A 17,200-nucleotide genomic window follows, 5' to 3' on the forward strand; every position below is an offset into this window, starting at 1 on the left:
CTTTAGAAGCCTAGCCAGACTATGAGAAGGAAAAATAAGTCATTCCTTACAACTATGAGAAAGCATGAATATCCTTGCTGCTATGACTACATTACCAACTGACCTGTCAGTCAGAGATGCTGCTGACCCAGCAAGGTGAGTGGAGCTGTATCAAGCTGAATTTGCTAATTCTGCTTGTGCTAAATGAGCTGGGTCGGGTACCAGAAGCACCCTAGCCCTATATCTGGAACTGTGAAGCCCCATGAAGCCCCATTTAAACTGCCTATATGACCCACGTGAACCTCCTTGAGCAACCTGACACTACCATGCAGCCTAAGTGCAAATATGCCCTGGGCTCATGACTAGGTGAACTGCGCGCTATCTGCGTTCTCCTTAGCTCTCCCAGACTCTCTTCCAGCATCTCCCTGATACAGACCCATACACCTTACAGCACTTACACAGTGAAAATCTATGTATGCACCAGGGACATTTATACAAAATATGCAGTTTAATAAGTCAGGCCAAAACACAATTTGTGCTCTCAGGGTATTGGGAGACAGTGCAGAGAGCGGAAGCAAACGACAACCTCTTCCAGCCTCTGGAAGAACCTAAGATTTTGAAAGCCACTCTGTGAAGCTTTGAGTAAATTCAGTAAAAGAACTAGTGCTGCCACTGGGTGCAAAGGAAAGTACGTTTTCACCCATTGCTGAGTGTATTTTTGCTGCAAATTTACCTATCAAATACTTCTTGTTAGCACAGTTAAACCTTGCACAAGTGGTAAGAGCATACACTTTTTCCATCTGCTAGAACCTCTTCAGAATTTTGGTTATCCTGTATTTTTATTTATTTATTTTATTTCTTCATAGAAGCTCCAGATTTTTTATCAACTTGTCTATACTTTAAACAGCACGTAATTTCAATATATTTGGAAATAAACTCCACTTTTCCCTGGTAGATTACATATCACATAACTATACGTGCATTATTGCAGTGGTAGATTACTTAAATGCAAACCGTTGCTAATAATTCCTAAGCAAACCTTCTACCACTTCAGATTCATTGTAATCCATCTCTTATGTCAGATGAACCACAGCACTTATCCTCCTTCTGCACAGAATACAACGCTCTCCCTCATTCATCTCTCACACACAGTAATCCTTCCATCTCTACTTCACAAAATCCTAATTTAAATGTAAAGTATTCAGTTCAGACAAATGAGTGCTAGTCAACCCTTGCAGTTAAGACCAAGAAGCCCACCACTGCATTTTGAAGCCTTCATACTCAACAATACAACGCTTTTTATCATCACCTTGATAATCTAAATTCACTAAATTTTGTACTAAGAGTCATAATATAAATGGTTTTGGCATTAGTGCTTCCACCCCTTAACAGAAAAAACTCCCACTTGAGTTAGGTTGAGAAAACATTAAATGCCTTCCTAGAAGGAGCTTTGGTATTCTGGTTTGATTCAGGCCTTTCAACAGCTTTGAAAATCAACAGAATACATATCACATAAAATAAATAAATAAATAAATAAATATGTAAATAAACAGCACCATCAAAAAAAAAACAACAACCAGAAGTATACCCAAATGATAAAATTGATATGGCCCACTGAAAGAAACTGAGGATGAAGAAGTTTGATCGTTTGAAGTTCTAAAAACTTTTAAAAAGATCTGTAAAGAAATAAGCAATTGCTACACTATTTAAAATTAATATTATATAAAACTTATTGCCTGAATAAAATGCCAATAATGCATTACCAAAGGGATCCCTTCACTAAACTGTTATAAATGTTTTCTATCTCACCATCAAGGAGTGAGGAGATGTCGATGTGCAGGTACCAAAGTAATAGAAGCTGTATAAAAACCTAACTTAGAACACTGTTCATTAGAATTAAACCTCCAAGTCTCCCACAGTGCTTCTCTTGCGTATTTTTCTGTCTTTATAACAGTGAAAGTATCGTATCAAAAGTATTATCATGTTCTGAAAATGACATTAGAGTAGTCGCATATTCTAAAATTCTAATTTGATTAGATTTTCACTCAGGTCAGTCAGAGGATGAATTTAAGTTTTAAAAATCTAACGTGCAAATTATTAGACATATAGATTACAGCCATATATGACAATATTTTTGAAAACTGTCTTGGTTTAAATTACTATAAGAGCTTTAAAATAAATTCTGTTCTGAGCATCTGTTTACTACAAGACTTCATTGATTTGTATGCGCAGTTAGGCTTGCAAGTATATGCATTCAGTTTTCCCTCGGCCATTAAATGTAACCACAATCACATATTGCTTCAACAGGCCATCCACTTTTTCAATGGCCATGTGCTCTTGACATATGAACTATGGAGATGCGTAAATCTTTCCTTCACGTGTGTACTCATCGAGCTATTTTGCAGCTCAAAAGGATCAGGATGGCACAGCAACTATGTTACTTACATTTACAAAGAAACTCCTATTCTGATCCTACAAGCTTTTGCACATGGCTGAACTTTAAACATCCAAGTAGTTACCCAAGGGTAAGCCTCTGTGCTGTGACCAAGGGACCATGCACCACTGGCTGACCACAGCTCACACTTCTCGGATGTGCAAACATGGTTTCACCTGGCTCCATCACAGGAGTTACAAGTGCCCAATGAAGAGTAAAATGGAGCCCACAGTGTTCACCTTTTTCATGTTGTTTGAAAAAAGTCACATCTTCAGCTGTTCTGCACACAAATAATTCCCAATAACATATCTCTTTGTGGATGACAGATCATGCAAGACCTACAGAGCTTCTGTATTCAGAAACTGCAGTATTTTAAAATCAAATCCTCATTTAAATTATAAAAACAATATTCTTTCTATTATTGACATAACTTATCTTGTTAAAGCTATGCCAGATATTTATGGTGATACAACCTACAGCTCAAAAAATAACATCTATAGCTATTTCTACCATAAGACAGAAAAGGAAACAAAATTTTCTACTTAGTGCAGCTTCTCTATGTTAATGCTGTCTGCAACAAGGCTGCTGCTATAAAGGTCACAGACGACATAATTTCTGTTATTACAGATAATCCATGTCTTCTGTGTGCCCAGCTTTTTTTTTTTTTTTTTTTTTCCATCTGTATTTTATAGAGGTGTTGTGTATTCTGATGGATAAAGCTTCTAGGAGAGCTTCAGTCTCAATGGCTTACAAAGGCAGGAGCAGTCACCATGCAGTCACCATGCACACATTTCCTCCCTCCAGAGAAGATGCATTGAATGACCTTGCATGAGCAAAAAGTCCACTCTCAAATACCTTTTTCTGTGAAGACTGCTTTTATGAGGCATGACACCAGAGCAGGACAAGCTGTTTCCTACCATCAGGTGTGCACCTGGAGCGTGGTGGGCACGAGATGTGGCAGGGTACCACACCACAGTTTATCTACATGGGCACTCCCCCTGCTAAAATGGCCAACGTGAAAGATCAATGGGCATGAGCTGACACTAAATCGTTGCCTTGTTCAAGGCCTTTGATGTCCTTTTGATGTTCTTTTGTAACCCCTGCCTCAAACTAAGACCTGGCTTAAATAATACTTATGCTGTGTTTCCTTGTTTGCTCTGTTTCCATTATTTTGAGGATCTGACATTCTTGTTCCATAGTACTGCTTTTGTGTATGCCTCTCTCAAACAGCAGTGCCTCCAGCACCCTGCGTCATGTGATGTAATGGCCTCTGCATTTACATGCTGCAAAGCTGCGCTATGGGATATTTTGTACAGCTCCTTTATATGTAAGAAGACCTAAGGGAATTACAGTGGTTATATTCTTAGCATGGTTTTGTTTAGTAATCACCTCAGGAGACTGTACGGATCTCAAAAGCTTGGAATAGTGATGTGAGATGGTTTATGAATACTACTAATCTTCAAACTGACTTATCCATTTTCAGGTGTGGGTCTTTTCTGCATGGTTTTTACTTTTTAGGAGCTGGGTAATAGCCTCTGGGAGGTCAGCAATTATCCCAGTGCTCCAGGAGTCAAATGCAATTTCATCTCATTTTATTTCATTTTAGATTTATTGCCTTGGTCATTTCAAGCAGATAGATGAGATTGTAATCACGATCAGCTACAGCTTTTGCTTTTCTGTTTCTGCATCTATACAGCTATGGCAGCAATCCCAGCAAGCTGCATTTGTTTTTCTTGCTTATAGTTCTACAACAGGCATTCTTCTACAACAGGTTTGATCCCAAATTGCATTTTCTTCCACCTGTACCACCCCCAAAAGGTGTTCAGAAGGCATTGAGGTAGTTACTTTCTTTAATTCTTCTATCTAATACATTTGCAAATATCTGAGAATTGCATCACAAACTGACACTACTGTTACTTTTGTAAGTGGTAAACTGCAGGTCTGTATAATACCTTACTTAAATTGCTTAAGACTATGCATATGCATGGCTTCCTCCCTTCTCTACAGCTCATGACTTGCCCATCTGACCTGTGACTCTGCAAAACCTCAGCAATAAGACTTATGTCTTCTTTACTTCCACTTGCTTCTACTTTACTTCCACTGCTTCTTCTGAGTGCAGAGGATATTCTATTAAGCAAATGTTCAGCTGGCTGCACTGCTGTATCCATTTCCGGCTCTTCTATGCCCAGAAGACAAGCTAGACCTTTAAAACACCATTAGACACTGCTGCAAGGATCTTACATTGCTACCTATTTGATTTTTTTTTTGTGTGTGCGTGCAACTTTTATGAATTGTTTGACCCAGTGTAGCTGCACACTTCATTCAATCACTTGATTTAGTAAAAAGCAGTGTATTTGTGTGGTATTTATATTTCCCAGTATTTTAATGTGCCCACTTTTCCTTGGTATTGTTCTTGTAATTTACATTGTCCTACTGGCATTTTGATTGTTCTATTGTATAATGCTAATCTGTATGTGTTTGTCTGCAGTTTTCGATTCTTACAAAACACCAACAAAATCTCTGTTATCTAACATTTACAGATGTTCGACTGCCCAGCTGGCATTCAACTTCTTCTCTGTTTTTGTGCTGCTGCTCTTAGTTTAAAGTTCATGCTTGTGCAAATGGCAGCAAAAGTTTATTTTTGCTCTTGTGTAGTGAATCAAAGCTGGATATGTGCAAAAGTACATTTTCCGAGTCAGTTTTTTTTTTTTTTTCTATGGTGCATTTTTTCTTTTTGCTATTGTAAGCAAGCTTTGGCAAAACAATTTTCTTGCCAGTGCAAAGAATTCCATATGTGAGACAAATACCAGTAGGTTTTTCTTTTCTGCTTTGTGCTAATGCATTTATGTTTGCACAAAATTTTTCCTTGTCTATGCAAACATTTTCTTTTCTACGTGGTTAACAGCTTCTGTCTCTGCTCCACTGATGGCTGGCCTCGGTTTGCTCACTAATTGTGCACATTAGCTCTGCATCGCTGTAGTGCTGCTGCATGAGCTCTCCAGGTGCCGCTACATTAGTGGTTTAGTTTAGATCAGGAGTACGCTTCTGAGGCGAATCTCCTGATTATCCCCACATACTGTGCTTTGGTTCTTGCTGCAGAGCAGTCTCAGAAAGCACAAACAGGATTTTATTTTGGATGAAATGGAACCTGAATGTGTGCTCCAGAAGTACACCTAAAATGAGCTCCAACTGCTAATGGGCATTTAGCTTAAGAGACCAGACTAGAGTTAGAACACAGTAAAGCCCCTCTGAAATGCCTATTGTATGGACACCATTCTGCAGTATCAACCATTTCATTCTGCATCTCCATTCCTATTTGTCTCCACCACTTCTGAATGTAAAAATAGCTTCTGAGGATTCTCTTTTGAATCACTGCAACATTGTCTTACTCTTACCTACAAACTGAATTCATCCGTTAGGATGCAATGAATTCATGGGTTAGCTGTCTTATTACATTTGGAGAGATAGTGAGCTGTAGTTTTTCTACACTGTCCAAACTTAGATTAGTCACACTGTACAGAAATATGTATATTACTCACACACACGTTACATTAAATCCTATTTTATTTTACACAGAAGACATTTCCAGAATGCTTCTAAAAATTCTCACTAGTTTTCTTGATTTTGGAGCCTCAGGCTTTTAGAGCTATTTTTCCCAGTGCAATGTTCACAAACATCCAGTATAGCTCATTTTTATGTCCATCTGTCCATTGTTCATGCCCACACGTATACTGCCATAATCACTGCGTTTTCTCTTTTATTTTTTATTTTTAAATCCTTTTGCAGGAGTCTCAGTCTATATCCACAGTAGTAAACATGTCTGGGAATATTCCTGGGCATAAGGATGTTGTCATCTGTCCTAAAAAAGCGTTACATTTTCTTGCCCACTTATGGCCTCTGCTCACTATCAGTGTCCAAGGCAATTCCTAGAGAGGCTTTGGAAGTCGGCATGCTCCAGGAGCTGTTCCCAGCAGGCAGCCTGCCGTAAGCCAACCTGCTTTGGAGACTAACAGCTTCTGATCACTGGCACAGGCTGCTCAGTGCCAGCTGGCCTAAGTACCCAGGAATATTCCTGGGCACATTTAATTTGAAAGTGCAGACATCCCTCTACTTTCTGAAGTTAGGTGCCTGTAGGAATCTAGTCATTTCTGATGTCAGTGCCCAGGCAGATTGAAGTAAAACAGTGTAACATCCAACTAGTTTCAGTAAATGCTATTCTCTGTCATGAGGGACATTCTGGGACCAGACTTACAAGACTTAATGCGTAACCATAAAAAGTCCTAGTGTGGAGTTACTTAACGCAGATATCACTGCAGTTTTTAACATTTAAGGAAACATTTTTCATCTTAAGAAATAGGCAAAGTAAAAATGCAACTTTAAAAACAAACAAACAAACAAAGTCCCAGCATAAAGCCAAAGTCTGAGATTTATCTTCAGTCTAGTCTCAAAGGAAGATCCTGCACCAGGCATGTCCTTAAGATAGGTGATTTCTCCATTATACAGCCATTTTACACAAAAGGATTCCTTTCATAATGCCAATGTAGTCTTAAATAAGAAGCAAAACATTGTCAGGATGCTATTAAATTTTCTTTTAGGCACATTCACTGGCATCAGTGACACTGATACTGACACTGGCACAGATTGATAATCATATTTTGATTTTACCCTACTTTCTAAGTGAAATCACAGATTTAAAAATTGAGTGTTGGTGATTTCAATGGGAACTCAGCTCATTTCATGATTAGTTTTGTTGTTGTTGTTGTTGTTGTTTTTTAGAAAAAAAAAAGCTTCAAAGTCTTTAAACACTTTCTCCTAATGAAATGAGTAAATCTGGGGGTTCACAGATTCATTTTTATAACAAGGAAACTTATTGTGAAACTTTCTATGGCAAATATTTGGCAGGTCCAAATGACAACACTGAGAGTATGGATCATATATGAAGAGTAGCCCAGAAATCTTGTCCCTGTCTTCAAGAATGAGAAATACCTTGAGAATTCTAGTCTTAATGTCTTACTTTTTCTCTGAAAATAATATAAACTGAGTATGCACAAAATCAGTCTCGGCAGCAGAACTGGGAACTAATTTTCATTTCCTTTCAGTATTTAATTAGGTTTCTTGAGCCTGCCTCTCATGACTCTGTTTCTGTTTCAGAAGACAAAAGAAATGAGATAAAATGGACACTTGCTTCATACTGTTGTCTTCTCTTGCAAAGGTTTTATGCTTCCTTCATCATTAAAATATCCCAGCAATGTCTGCTAACTAATGAACTCTACCTATCTTGTGTGGCTCACCTGCTCTCTCATTCTCATTCTTCGGGTACAGGGCAGGCTGTTTTGTTTTGGTAAGATTTTACTAATTTCCTTCCTGTAAAAAGAAAAGCAAGCAGCAGTGCAGATATACTTCTGCAGAGATAAGACAAAGTTGGAAAAGTGCCTTTTACACTCAGGGTGAAAGGCAAAGGCACTAATTGATTCTTAAATCCTGTGGGAGCTTGTTCCACAGTTTAGGACATGCCCCTAAACCACCTCAGTCACCTTAGACATCTGTATTAGAGAAAGCGCATTGCTGAAAATCCAACAAGCACAAGGAATGAATGGAGTCGTGGAGTATAGCCTTCACTGTGGGGGTTTAAGCTAGCATGTAAGAAGCAAAGGATCTTTGGTACTGACTGCTGAAGAAAAGAGCCAAGACCCGGTTTGTTATTCTGTCCTGGGACAATCGATCTAGGGCTTCCACACCACAACCACTCCAGGTTTCCAGCACATGCTGGGATGCAGAGAAAACAAAAACCAAACCAACCTGAACCAAACCAAAGCCAACCAATGAACCAACCAGACAAACAAACAAACAGAAAAGGTGGAGGTCAGTACTTGATCTGATGTGGCAGATGGGTCTTCCCTTCAATATGTGCTGAAACTTGCAGCTGAACTGCCATGTTGGAAAATGCTGGGAATTCAGCCTAGAAAATGGAGGGAGAATGAGCCTTGTGTGCTTTCAGTAACATGCTTCTGAGCAGACCTGCTGCAGCATTTTTTGCAAGCTGAAGTTTTTTAGGAGATAATTACAACCACTGCTACTTTATGCTTTCTTTTCTTTTACCTCTTAGTGGAAGGTAAATCACAGTAATAAATCTTTCTATATAAATGCAAAGCAGAGCTAAAAATGAAATCGATGTCGCAATTTTAATTTACCACTTTCATTGTTGTTAATTTATACACAAGCAGTGTGCCATAAGTTTTCCCTGGAAAATAGTCTAATTCATTTCAAGCATCCCCCCTGAAAAACCGATACAGATACTCTGAGTTTCATGCTGTATTCTTTATATGTCTTGTAGGACATATACATGTCTTCTCCTTTTTTTTTTTCTTGGTAAGTTGTGGAAAAGAACATACCCCTGTAGTGAGACAAAGCTAAGTAGGTTCCAGCATTTATCTGAAGTTTCTGAGTGCTGTGATAAGGGGCAAAGAATAATTTTAGATACAATCATTAATCACAGTAAAATTTACAGTAGCCTACTTAAAGCCTTATTGTTCTTGTGTACATACAAGCTATCGGGGGCACAAATAAAATTGAACTCTTTGGCCAAGCTCTCTTAACAACTGGTTCCAGCTACAAGTTATTTTTCAAAAATTCCTCCAAAACTTAAGCCCAGACAAACACTACGAGATTTTCACCCCCAGACAGTCTCTTTTACAGCACACTTTGCATACAGTAGTCAGGACGTGGACATGAGAGTTACCAGGATTCATGACAGAGGATTTCAAGGCAGAACGGGCCTATAATGCAAGAGAAACCCTGAAATATTTAGTCTTTGCAACCGTTTCTGGGAGACTCTTTACATGAAAAGAGTTCAAATGTCTAGTATCAGCTTGTTTCGGAGGGAAAAAAAAACACATTTTGGAATGGAAATTTTGAGTTGCAGAAGTTCTGTCTGGGAAAAAGTAGGTAAACTATGCTTCTCAAGTCTGCACACTGACCTACTGTCCATCTTCACATTCAAGATGATCATTTTATATAATATTCACTTCTAAACAGGAAAATGGATATCATTATAGAACCATTTCCCCAAAACCATTTAAAATGTTTCAAAATAAATAAATAAATAAAACAGAAATCAGTTTATACTGATTTAGCTAAAACTAAATAGTCTTCAGCAATGTGCTAAAATTGTTTAAACAAATTTTTACAATTACTTTTAGAATCAAATTTCTTATTTTTCTTAACTCTAAAAAAGAATTCTACCTCTTTATGACTGTAACAACCAAGTAGAAACTAAATGCAATGAAACTATCCCAGCCTAATATTTTAATTCACTTGTTCAATATTTTCTATTTCTTTGCGTTATTTTTACTTTATTACCCTTTTATAATATCCTCAAATATATCTATAAAACTTTACAGCCCTTTTCCAATGGCATATGGTGTGTGTTGTGAAGAGAAGCATGTTTATGAGCTGCAAGACAGGAAGAAAAATTAAATTACCCTTGTGGGACTGAGACAGGGAGAGCTGACTATGGTTATGAGCTGATGTTCTGATGTATCCACTGCTACCTATCTAATCCTTGATTCTCCAAGTTTTCATTGCAAGAGAATTATCTTGGACATTGGACTATAGAAATATCTTGGACTGATAACTCTGCATAATCTCTCAACGCTTGAAACTGAAAGCAAGTTATGTTGTGACACAGTCCCTTTCACAGCTGAAGCTGGCTAATTGTGCAAAGCTAGCTTTGAATGAATTCAAAATTAATTTTAACTGAACTAACATTAATTCCACCAGAAATGTGGAAGTAAATATTCAACGTACCTAGGTGCATCTCAAGAACCATTTACTATACTTTGATCCAATTCCACTTTCTAAATGAACATCAGTCAGTTGGGGTAGGACCTAACAGCAGAGAATTACTTGTCTTTGAGCTAGATGGGCTTAAATGTGGCTGGTGACAACACTCAGTCCTGGGTTTCTAAAACAAAGGTTCAAAGTGGATGAGAAGGAAATGTTATTGTTTTTGTTGTTGCTTTGTTTTGTTTTCTAAATGGAGGCAGACTTTCAAGCCTTTCAGACTGTAAGTTCATCACTCAATGTTGTTATAAATAACTTTACAAACAATTCACACCCCGTAGACTACAATACTTCAGTGATAAACAACAGAGAAATAAATTAAGTCCTATAGAAAAATGTAAACACTTTCTCCTCCATCTGGTAATTACGGCCAAAATCCAGCAGCAGGCATAGACATCCACCCACAGAGCAGGCACTGTAGGTCAAAAACTGAGCTTTGACAAACTTGCTATTAAAATGGCTGGAGTCTATCAAATAAATGATTATGATTTTGTTGTGAAGAGAAAGAGGGTAATTCTGGACCATGAGACATTAATTAAATTTGCTCTGTACCACCCTGAGCAGCAGCCCCTAAAGACCATGCTCACTCTTGCTGGATGCTCTTTTATAAATGTTGATTATGAAACCCATATTCGTGCTACAGTTGCCAAAGGATTCCTGGTGCTCCTGCTATAACAGGTACGTTTAGAGGCTTCAGAATGTCATTTATGCTAATGTCAATGACATGTGAGTTGTTTGTAGTTTAGTGATACATTTTGAGCAAAAGAGAACATGTAGATATATTTGTGCTTATAGAGCTTTGTGGTTTTTGATGAGCTTTCTGGTTTTCAATTTACAAATGGAAATTTTTTAAATGGACACTCCAAAATGTCAGGAGTGCTCAGCATTTGAAAGAAGGCTCAGTAAAGGGAGTGAAAAAATGCTGCTGAGTCTGGATTAAATTTTTAGTCTGTAATTGGAAAGAATGCCTTTTGGCATATATGTAATATTTTAAATGAGAACACAACTATTCAGGAAATATTAAGTAATGATTAGCATCTAGTATGCAATGCTCTATGATGTAATGGTAAGTAATATAAGTAAATAAAATTATAATAGATAGGTTACAGAATTCAACTACTTTAAACTCAACTGCAAGGTCTGGTCTTGAAAGATGTAAAAAAAATACCACATGCAGTATTTCAGTGATAAGCTTCTGGGTTTCTCATGAATCCAGGCATACTGTACAAAATAACACAGTATTTTATAGTTTGTATGTATAAATAAATCAGCAACTTGGAAGAAAAACTACATAGTAATAGCAACAAATGCATTAATTATTCCAAGCAATCAAACAGGAAATGGACAAAATGATTAATGGAGGAATGAAGGAACATGACATGATAATATCCTGAACAATATATGGGTTCTGCATTGACTTACGCTGGATAGTTCCAAATGTAGCAATCAAAAACAGAGATGTGGCATAAAAAATAAAAAGGAGCTATTTCATTAAAACTTATCTGCTCAGTTGAATGAAGGGCAAACAAGGTCTTACCAACAGGATTAGACCCACCTTCTTAATAATAGCTAGGCTAGGTGTTCTTAAACATCAACCATCAGAGTACCCAAGCACAATCAGCCTGAATGAGATCCCAGAAAATCAATAAAATTCTTGCCAGGCCCCTTCGAACTATTACAGAGCCCCAACGTGCTCCGGAGCTGCAGATTACAGGCTGGCTGTAATTTCTCCCTGGAACAACCCAAACACGGTTCCAGGCCCTTAATGAATTCTGTACAGCATGGATAGGTCAGCAAGTACAGAAATCTCTTTTCTCAACTCTATGTGTAGAAATGGGGTGACCAACATCTCCTGTCAGTTACAGTTGCCCTGTGCCAATGTATGGCTAATAGGCAATGAAACAGAAGGACATTTCTAATCCATTTGTCCATAAAAACTCAGAAAGTACTGCTTTCAGAGCTGAGGTATCCATGTGGTTGGATCAGAAGCACAGATGATTACAGGAAAAATTTCACTGCTTTTTATTTGCAATGAAAATAAAATGAGTGGGAAAGGACATAATCATGATCCTTAAGGATGGTCTTAATCATTAAGCAGAAAGACATCTCAGTTGTGTATGGTTAGATACTGTTGGCTCCAGCAGCTTACACTGATCCACTGTCTAAAGACATGTTAGGATGCAGTGGCTTCCAAGAGTAGCCCTTAGTGCACACCTGAAATGCTGGAAAGGGCTATACACTAACATGTGAAAATCAGACAGGAAAGGTCTACGCGCCCAGCACGTACTCCTGGAAACCTGAAATTTCTCCTGGCGGGACTTTTGCTAGACTTCACACATTCAAGTCTTAAAAGTCTTCCCTTCCTTTAATCTCAGCAACACAGCATGAAACCACCATCATTTCTACAAAAAGGCTTGCCTTCCAATCAGGATAATTTTTCTGCTCCTCTTCCTGAACATTTTTTTTTTTTTTCAAATTCAACTCATCAGTCTTGGTTGAATTTTCACTCCACATCATAAAATTCCTCTCTCTCAATTGATTGCAAACCTCAAATATTTGTAGACCACTGAGTTCTTCACCTGTAATGTTTACACATGTCATTTAGAAAGGACATATGGACACTTTAAAGTTTAGCTTCTTTAGCCTCTCCCCATAAATCACTTTCCACATTTCTGGAACATCTGTGTATTTCACTACACCTAGGGCTGCACTTAAGGGCCAAATCCGCTCCTAAGTCATTTAAGATGTGTCAAGAAAATTAACTGAGAAGTCACAAAATCCCTCTCAAAACTAGAACAAGAATAAAACAGTTCTTGGGAAACAGTCTGAAAAATAATATTTAGTCTGCTATGGCCAATTGTACAGAATTTGTTTTGTGCTTTCCTTACACGAGCATTGTGGCTCACAGAGCAGCGTGCTATCTAAGTAGACAGCTTCCTCAGCTGAGAAGTTTAAGGGACAATGTTTATTTCAAAGGCTAAGAGCCCCAGTCTTCACATGCACATCAGTAAGTCCATCTGTGACTAGGACCATAAACAAAATGAGGACACAAATAAAAGCAGCTTTTACTAGTAATAGCTACCTGTAGTTACAGCATAGACATTTCTCATTGCATATATGTTTCTAAGCTACCTGGGTATCTGTAGGATATAAACTGCATCTCCATAAGACTACACCTCAGATAATATTGAGCATTTTACCAGTTCTTAATGAATAATAAGATGGTTAGAAGTACTGCTTAGAAATACATAATATTGTTAATAAATGACTTGTCTCACCGGGGTAGATTCTAGAGGAAGAATTTCATATCATCAGGTTCTTAGACTAGTAATTATATCTTACATTTTGAAAGGCACAACCTTGCTTTCACAGATGCCATTTGCATCAAAATCTGCGAAAATCAGGGAGAACAGTTTTGCACACACAAATTAATTGCTGATATTTGAGTGCTTGAACTCTAGACAATTAGATATCAGTCACTACTGACCAGGGCTTTACCCAGTGAGGACACAAAGAAAAAGGCTTTGCAACTAATACCAATCCCATGAATACTGCAGTGTCCTAAACATCCCCAAACTCTGTAGTTACACCTGACAAAGAAAAATCTCTCCGGCAGTAAACGCTGGTACTGAACCCAAGGCTGGAGGAAGAGATTGGGGGAAGGGGAGAGAGAGACTGATTTGCTTTCAATGAATATGAAAAAGCTGATCTCTGCCATTGAGGAAAATTCTTGCACCAGCAAGTGCTGACTGATTGCAATGAGGAATGCTTTATCACCAAGATCCAGACACCCTTTCATATGGTGATTATTATTCCTGTCATGACCCTCTGGTCATCAAGCCACAGTGTCTTTTGTCACAAAACAACTATCCAATAAGGAATAATCTAGGAATAAGCCTGTAGCATAATATCTTCTACTTGCTTATACACACAGCAGGAGTAGGAAAATCTTCTTCCTATGAGTTATTACCTGCTCTAATCCACTTTGGAAAATAGTGGTATTTCCTTAATTTTGTGAAGCATGCAAAAAAATTTACACAAGCTACAGCAACCTGAATAGCTCAGCCCTGAGTTGAAATCAAATCTCTCAGGTAGTGACAAACGGTCCAACATCACCACCAAATCCATGGTAGCACAGAAATTGTCAAAGATTCCCATTAAAACTTGATAAGGACACGTAAAGCCTGAACTGTGCACCATCTTGCCTCTACTTTCAATTTCATATCATCTTCTACAAGGCTGAAGTCTGGCCTAAATCCTGATGCCATTCTTGGAGTGACAGCTATGACAAACAGAGACTATGCATGTTCGAATTCCCAACAAATGCACATGCCACCTAGCAACCTTAGCTCTCTTTTAGTTCCTATACACTAAAACAATGCTAAATTCTTCACTATTGTCCATATTAATACTATCCAACTATGTAATTCCGCGGAACTAATTAAAACTTACATGCATTATTTCTCTGGCTTTTCTAATTTAGCTGGTTGAGAAAGGGGCACCCTGCAGCCACAGACAGGGTGCACTGCACTGAAAGCATCCAGCCAAAGGGCTGGGAAGCCCTGCTCTGACAGCAGACGTGAGAAGCCATGTCTGGCCACATCAGCCAATTCCTTCTGTGCCTTTTCTGTCCCTATTGCTTATGTAGATCACCTAACATGAGGGCTGTTTTGAAGTTTTTAACCAGCTAGCAAGCTAACCCTAAGTAACAAATACAACAATACATATACAACTATACAGAATAAAAAATTAATGGTGTTAGGGAAGGATGATGCACAGAGACATTATGTGTGACACTGGGGAGGAAGTGGGGGTAAGTGCGCATGGTTAATATGAAAAGATGTCAAAAAAAAATGAAGCATAATAATAGTGCAATTTATCCTTGCTAAACGTACTGCGCTGTGCTATAATTAAATATGAAAACCTAAATTTATCTCTATGTTCGGCTGTCATTAACTTAACAGGGAGTGCACATGTTCTAATCTAATGGCTGATTTTTTTTCTCCATGTGCAGCATATTAAAATGTATATTAGCCTCAAGGTGCATAAACACAAAATAATAGACCAAAGGTTTTGGCCTGTGGAGAAAAAAATCCATGCTCAAAGGCCGTCAAGTAGCTGGTGATGCAGGGGAGACACTCACTTAGCCTCATTAAGCCAAAGCTCTCTTTTGCTTGTCTTTTGTTCTGCATGACAGCAGCCTCTTTGTTGTATAATAATTCATTCCAAGTTCGTTCCAAGCTACCGAAACTGGTGAACTGTGGCCATTTTAATGAGCAGTATTGGTGGTATGCATAATCTGGAAGCCACGTGGACCAGGCAATCACAGAGCACTGCAGCCAGCAAAATGAGATACTGTCGAAATCACAAATTTGTCAAGTTGTTTTTGGACAGGGTATTATAATAAGCACTAAAATATGCATCTTATTACTCTGCATCTGCCAGTCAAAGATCACTGTAATGAATGCATGCTGCAGGGTATGACCAGGCCGTTTTCCTAAGTAAAACAAACTGCAGAGTACAAAAAAAGAATTATGTATTTTTGGCAGTGTCTCTTTTTTTTTTTTTTTTAAATCCTTTTGCATCAAGAGTTGGATTTTCCTGGCTTGATGTCGGTTGCCAGCAGTGAACACACTAAAACCACCACAGCCAAGGAGTTAATGTGAATATCGTTTCTTAATAGCCACATTTACTAGCTGTGAATATCAAACTTTAAACTCAGTGCTTAAAGCAAATTTAGCATACAGTACATATAAAACCCACAAAGATTAAACTACTTACATCCACCTTAATAATCCTAGTTCCCTTTCTTCTATCCATTTCTACAGCAAATGGCTTCACTGTTAGGGAAGATACATTTTATATAACAAACTATAGTCTTCCTAAGAAACAATGCTGTAGATAATCACAACATAAACTTCCATAATAGACCCGTTAAGAAAAAAAAATAACATTAGAGAGGTTCTTTCTTCACATATTGTTTGGGCCAGAGACTGCTTTTGGCTTGCAAACGCTGGGAGATTCACCTAAAATCCATCTTTTTTTTTCCCTCTCTTACTCTTTTTCAGAATTGGCAATGGGAGTAAGGGAAAAAAGGTTTCTTCACTAATGATCATTTTAAATGTGATCTCTAAACCACCATTTGATGATGTTTCTGCATTTCTAGCAAATACACAGTGCTGGAAATGAGGACAGTTCTTTACCATACTGGAAAGCCTTGCCTTCCCAAACAGCACACCACAAGGAGCACTGCCAAATGTGAGGGGTAAAAACCTCTGCTCAGTGAAGGTAGTCACAGGCCCTGAAGAATCTGAAAGCAGACAAAATTTGGTGCATGCATGGCAACGGTGTACTTACACAGCTGGTGGTTCACATTTTATTCATTTGATAGCAGACCTAATTTAATATTTCATATGAAATATTCAAGGTTTTGCAAGCTATTTTTTTTTTCTCTGCCATATAAAAAGCCATTTAGATTTGACTACAACCAAGTTAGAATGTAGCAGGTTGGTACTACTCAGAAGAATCAGCTTCTAGTACCCATAAATACTCAAAGGGAGTGCATGTTTTAGTCTTAACAGGAAGTCCGTGCATTTGAGAACAAAATCAGCAATTTGCTAAATTTCAGTAATTAGAATTTTCAATGAAGTTCATACACAGGATAGCGCATGTTCAGGATCATTCTCTTTGCTGGAGAAACTGCCTATTGATGTGTTTTTATCAGATAAGGCTGTAACATTTTCATTACAACACCATCCTAACAACAGTTGATGTGGATTCACTATGAAAAAGAGTTTGCTTCAGCTTTAGGATATTTCTGAGATCAAGACACCTAAATTATTACTTTATTATTATTAGCCTCTAGACATGATGAAACAAATGTCTTTTTTTTTTTTTTCCCCAAACCTTCTGGTGCTGGAAGTGATCTATTAAGTATCTATGCAT

The 17,200-nt window shown here is 37.9% G+C and overlaps 1 protein-coding gene and 1 long non-coding RNA gene across 4 annotated transcripts in view; one reads left to right on the top strand and one right to left on the bottom strand.

Annotated features, from left to right (window-relative positions):
• Positions 1–17,200, top strand: part of LOC311440276 — a 125,481-nt gene that overhangs the window by 73,195 nt on the left and 35,086 nt on the right. The gene's annotated exons all lie outside the window — the stretch shown is intronic.
• The window catches only part of DPYD (dihydropyrimidine dehydrogenase), a 355,040-nt gene that overhangs the window by 23,285 nt on the left and 314,555 nt on the right, over positions 1–17,200 (bottom strand). The gene's annotated exons all lie outside the window — the stretch shown is intronic.

The sequence above is a fragment of the Aythya ferina genome (assembly GCF_964211825.1).
Source record: "Aythya ferina genome assembly, chromosome: 8".
NCBI classification, from domain to species: Eukaryota; Metazoa; Chordata; class Aves; order Anseriformes; family Anatidae; genus Aythya; species Aythya ferina.